Source organism: Arachis ipaensis, chromosome B2 (assembly GCF_059453495.1).
Source record: "Arachis ipaensis isolate K30076 ecotype BB chromosome B2, ASM5945349v1, whole genome shotgun sequence".
In the NCBI taxonomy this organism is placed as follows: Eukaryota; Viridiplantae; Streptophyta; class Magnoliopsida; order Fabales; family Fabaceae; genus Arachis; species Arachis ipaensis.
In genome coordinates this window covers 47502197-47507635 of record NC_142437.1, presented here as the reverse complement: position 1 = coordinate 47507635, position 5439 = coordinate 47502197, and the positions used below count along the sequence as shown (strand labels likewise).

General features: G+C 36.3%; 1 non-coding gene across 1 annotated transcript; it reads right to left on the bottom strand.

The window, feature by feature from the left end:
* Positions 1–4732: 4732 nt before the first annotated feature.
* Positions 4733–4840, bottom strand: LOC148573880 (small nucleolar RNA R71). The gene has a single exon (XR_015906350.1). It is a non-coding gene; the product is annotated as a small nucleolar RNA R71 (small nucleolar RNA).
* Between the last annotated feature and the right edge of the window lie 599 nt (positions 4841–5439).

Here is a 5439-nt window from a genome sequence, read left to right as displayed (position 1 = left end):
AAAACCTTAAACATGGAGAAAATGAGAAAAGGCTTGAAACTAAAAGCGACAATTGATCTCAATCAACAAGAGTAACACAAGAAAGCATGAAACAAACATCAAACATCAAATTAATCAACAAGAAATTGAAATTGCAAGAGAGAAGCAAAATTGAACTATAACTTGAATTAGAAGAAAGAGTAATGACAATGTAACTATAAAAAGTAATAACAAGAGAATACTTACAATGAAAGCTAGCAAAATCCAAGATCAAAAATGGAAATGGCACTTGAATGTAAAATCCTAATATAAACCCTAATAGAGATGATGAAAACCTTAGAGAAAAGCTAAACTAAAAGCTTCCTACTACTACTCCTAAACTATACTAATGATATGTTATGCTATGTCCCTCATTTCCCCTCTAATATGAGCTAGAAGACTTTAGAAATGGGCCTCCAAAGCCCCCAAATCGTGAGTCACATGCTCTTTTAATGAAGCCATGTGCGGACACCTGTGCAGACGCACAGATGTGTGCGTCCACACACCTTGCGAAAAATGCCGTCCTGTGCGTAGGCACAAGTAGCCGTGCGCACGCACACTAGGCGATGCTTGAATGGACGCGCGACGTGTCGAAGCAGTCCACGCGCTCTGATGAGCGGATAATTTATACGCTTTTTGACATTGTTTTTAGTATGTTTTTAGTAGGATCTAGTTACTTTTAGGGATGTTTTTAATAGATTTTGTGTTAAATTCACATTTCTGGACTTTACTATGATTTTGTGTGTTTTTCTGTGATTTCAGGTATTTTCTGGCTGAAATTGAGGGACTTGAGCAAAAATCAGATTCAGAGGTTGAAAAAGGACTGCTGATGCTGTTGGATTCTGACCTCCCTGCACTCAAAGTGGATTTTCTGGAGCTACAGAACTCGAAATGGCGCGCTTCTAATTGCGTTGGAAAGTAGACATCCAGGGCTTTCCAGCAATATATAATAGTCCATACTTTGGCCAAGAATTGACGATGTAAACTGGCGTTCAACGCCAGCCTTCTGCCCAAATCTGGCGTCCAGCGCCAGAAAAGGATCCAAAACCAGAGTTGAACGCCCAAACTGGCACAGAAACTGGCGTTCAACTCCACAAATGGCCTCTGCACGTGTAACACTCAAGCCCAAGCCCAAGCACACACCAAGTGGGCCCCGGAAGTGGATTTATGCATCAATTACTTACTCATGTAAACCCTAGTGACTAGTTTATTATAAATAGGACCTCTTACTATTGTATTAGACATCTTTGGACGCCTGGTTCTTAGATCAGAGGGGCTGGCCTCTCGGCCATGCCTGGACCTTCACTTATGTATTTTCATACGGTAGAGTTTCTACACTCCATAGATTAAGGTGTGGAGCTCTGCTGTTCCTCAAAGATTAATGCAAAGTACTACTGTTTTCTATTCAATTCTTCTTATTTCGCTTCTAAGATATTCATTCACACTTCAACCTGAATGAGATGAACGTGACAATCATCATCATTCCCTATGAACGCGTGCCTGACAACCACTTCCGTTCTACATTAGAATTGAATAAGTATCTCTTAGATCTCCTAACCAGAATCTTCGTGGCGTAAGCTAGAATGATGGCGGCATTCAAGAGAATCCGGAAGGTCTAAACCTTGTCTGTGGTATTCTGAGTAGGATTCAATGATTGAATGACTGTGACGAGCTTCAAACTCGCGAGTGCTGGGCGCTAGTGACAGACGCAAAAGGAGGGTGAATCCTATTCCAGCATGATCGAGAACCGACAGATTAATAGCCGTGCCGTGACAGGGTGCGTGAGCATATGATTCACTGAGATGAGGGGATGTAGCCACTGACAACGGTGATGCCCTTGCATACAGCCAGCCATGGAAAGGAGTAAGAAGGATTGAAGGAAGAAGTAGGAAAGTAGAAAAAGAAAGGGCACAGTATCTCCATTCGCTTATCTGAAATTCCTGCCAATGAACCTACATAAGTATCTCTATCCCTTTTATTGTTGATTTGAATCTAATAAAGTATCATGTTTAAATCCGCCTGACTGAGATTTACAAGGTGACCATAGCTTGCTTCATACCAACAATCTCCGTGGGATTCGACCCTTACTCACGTAAGGTATTACTTGGACGACCCAGTGCACTTGCTGGTTAGTTGTATCGAAGTTGTGACAATCATGAATTAAGATCAGAGCACCAAGCTTTGGAGCCATTACCAGGATTTGTTCGAGCCTGGAGATCACAATTTCGTGCACCAAGTTTTTGGCGCCGTTGCCGGGGATTGTTCGTGTTTGGACAACTAACGGTTCATCTTGTTGCTCAGATTAGGTAATTTTCTTTTTATTTTATTTTCAAAAACTTTTCAAAAATATTTCTAAAATTTTCTCATCTATTTTCGAAAAAAATAAAAATGTTTTCAAAAATAAATTATTCTATGGCTTCAAAATTTTTAAGAATGAATTCTAGTGTTTCATGAAATATGTTGAATCATATCTGGCTGTAAAGCCATACCCAAACTACTTTGGGATTGGTATTCAACTAATCACTCCAGCCCATGTAATTATATGTTGCATCCTGGCTGGCTGTAAAGCCATGTCTCAATCCTTATACTCAAGAGAAGAGCTTCTTTGTCTTTCTTAGCCAATTGGCTGTTGAATGCAAGGAATGTCAGGCGTGTCATGTCTGAGTTACATACTAAAGCTTGGCTGGCTATTAAGCCATGCCTGACCCTTTGATTGGAGCTTTAGAGCATAAGATTCCTGGAATTCATATTAAAAATTTTGAATCCTTATTTTTCTTTTTTTTAAATAATTTTCGAAAAATATAAGTTAAAAATCTAAAAAAATCATAAAATCATAAAAATAAAAAATATTCTTGTTTCTTGTTTGAGTCTTGAGTCATATTATAAGTTTGGTGTCACTTGCATATGCATCTTGCAATTTTCGAAAATTTCATGCATTCATAGTGTTCTTCATGATCTTCAAGTTGTTCTTGGTAAGTCTTCTTGTTTGATCTTGATGATTTTTTGTTTTGTGTCTTTTCATGTTTATCATATGCATTCTTGAATTCTTAGTGTGTAAGCATTAAAGAATTCTAAGTTTGGTGTCTTGCATGTTTTCTTTGCATTAAAGATTTTTCAAAAATATGCTCTTGATGTTCATCATGATCTTCAAAGTGTTCTTGGTGTTCATCTTGACATTCATAGCATTCTTGCATGCATCACATGTTTTGATCTAAAAATTTCATGCATTGCATAATTTTCATGTTTTTCATAAAAATTTCAAAAATCAAAAAAATATCTTTCCCTTTTTCTCTCATCAAATTCGAAAATTTGGATTGACTTTTTCAAAAATTTTTAAAATCAAATTGTTTCTTATGAGTCAAATCAAATTTTCAATTTGAAAATCTTATCTTTTTCAAAATCTTTTTCAAAAATCAAATCTTTTTCAAAATTCTTAGTTATTTTCGAAAATTCCAAAAATATTTTTCAAAAATCTTTTTCTTATTTTTCCATCAAATTTTCGAAAATAACATAAACAATTAATGTTTTGATTCAAAAATTTGAAGTTTGTTACTTGCTTGTTAAGAAAGATTCAAACTTTAAGTTCTAGAATCATATCTTGTGATTTCTTATGAATCAAGTCATTAATTGTGATTTTAAAAAATCAAATCTTTTTCAAAACTAACTCCAATCATATCTTTTCAAAAATATCTTCTTATCTTATCTTTTTCAAAAATATCTTTTCAAAATATCTTCTCTAACCTCCTAACTTCTTATCTTTTCAAAATTTGTTTCAACTAACTAACTAACTTTTTGTTTGTTTCTTATCTTTTTCAAAACCACCTAACTAACTCTCTCTCTCTCATTTTTTCGAAAATATCTCTCCCCTTTTTCAAAATTTCTTTTTAATTTATTAATTATTTAAAAAAAATTCGAAAAAAATACTAAACTTTTTCAAAAACTATTTTCAAAAATCACTAACTCCTTTTCAAAAATAATTTTCGAAAATTCCCCCCTCTCTCTCATCCTATTCTATTTATTCATTCATTAACTAACATTACTTCCTCACATCATCACCAAATTCGAACCCCCTACTCTATCTGTGTTCGAATTTCTTCTTCTTTTCTTCTACTAACAATAAGGATCCTCTTTACTGTGACATAGAGGATTTCTCTTCTTTTCTTTTGTTCTCCTCTTTCTTATGAGCAGGGACAGAGAAAAAGGCATTCTTGTTGAAGCTGATCCAGAACCTGAAAGGACTCTGAAGAGAAAATTAAGAGAAGCTAAATTACAACAATCCAGAGACAACTTGATTGAAAATTTCGAACAAGTAAAGGAGATGGCAGCCGAACCCAACAACAATGCAAGGAGAATGCTTGGTAACTTTACTGCACCTAATTCCAATTTACATGGAAGAAGCATCTCCATTCCTGCCATTGGAGCAAACAATTTTGAGCTTAAACCTCAATTAGTATCTCTAATGCAGCAGAACTGCAAGTTTCATGGACTTCCATCTGAAGATCCTTTTCAGTTCTTAACTGAATTCTTGCAGATATGTGATACTGTTAAGACTAATGGAATAGATCCTGAAGTCTACAGGCTCATGCTTTTCCCTTTTGCTGTAAGAGACAGAGCTAGATTATGGTTGGATTCTCAACCTAAAGACAGCCTGAACTCTTGGGATAAGCTGGTCACGGCTTTCTTAGCCAAGTACTTTCCTCCTCAAAAGCTGAGCAAGCTTAGAGCTGATGTTCAAACCTTCAGACAGAAAGAAGGTGAATCTCTCTATGAAGCTTGGGAAAGATACAAACAGTTGACCAAAAAGTGTCCTTCTGACATGCTTTCAGAATGGACTATCCTGGATATATTCTATGATGGTCTGTTTGAGCTATCAAAGATGTCACTGGACACTTCTGCAGGTGGATCCATTCACCTAAAGAAAACGCCTGCAGAAGCTCAAGAACTCATTGACATGGTTGCTAATAACCAGTTCATATACACTTCTGAAAGGAATCCTGTGAATAATGGGACACCTATGAAGAAGGGAGTTCTTGAAGTTGATACTCTGAATGCCATATTGGCTCAGAATAAAATATTGACTCAGCAAGTCAATATGATCTCTCAGAGTCTGCATGGAATGCAAGCTGCATCCAACAGTACTCAAGAGGCTTATCCTGAAGAAGAAGCTTATGATCCTGAGCACCCTGCAATAGCAGAGGTAAATTACGTAGGTGAACCTTATGGAAACACCTATAACTCAACATGGAGAAATCATCCAAATTTCTCATGGAAGGATCAAAAGCCCCAACAAGGCTTTAATAATGGTGGAAGAAACAGGTTTAGCAATAGCAAGCCTTTTCCATCATCAACTCAGCAACAGACAGAGAACTCTGAACAAAATGCTTCTAATTTAGCAAATCTAGTCTCTGATCTATCTAAGGC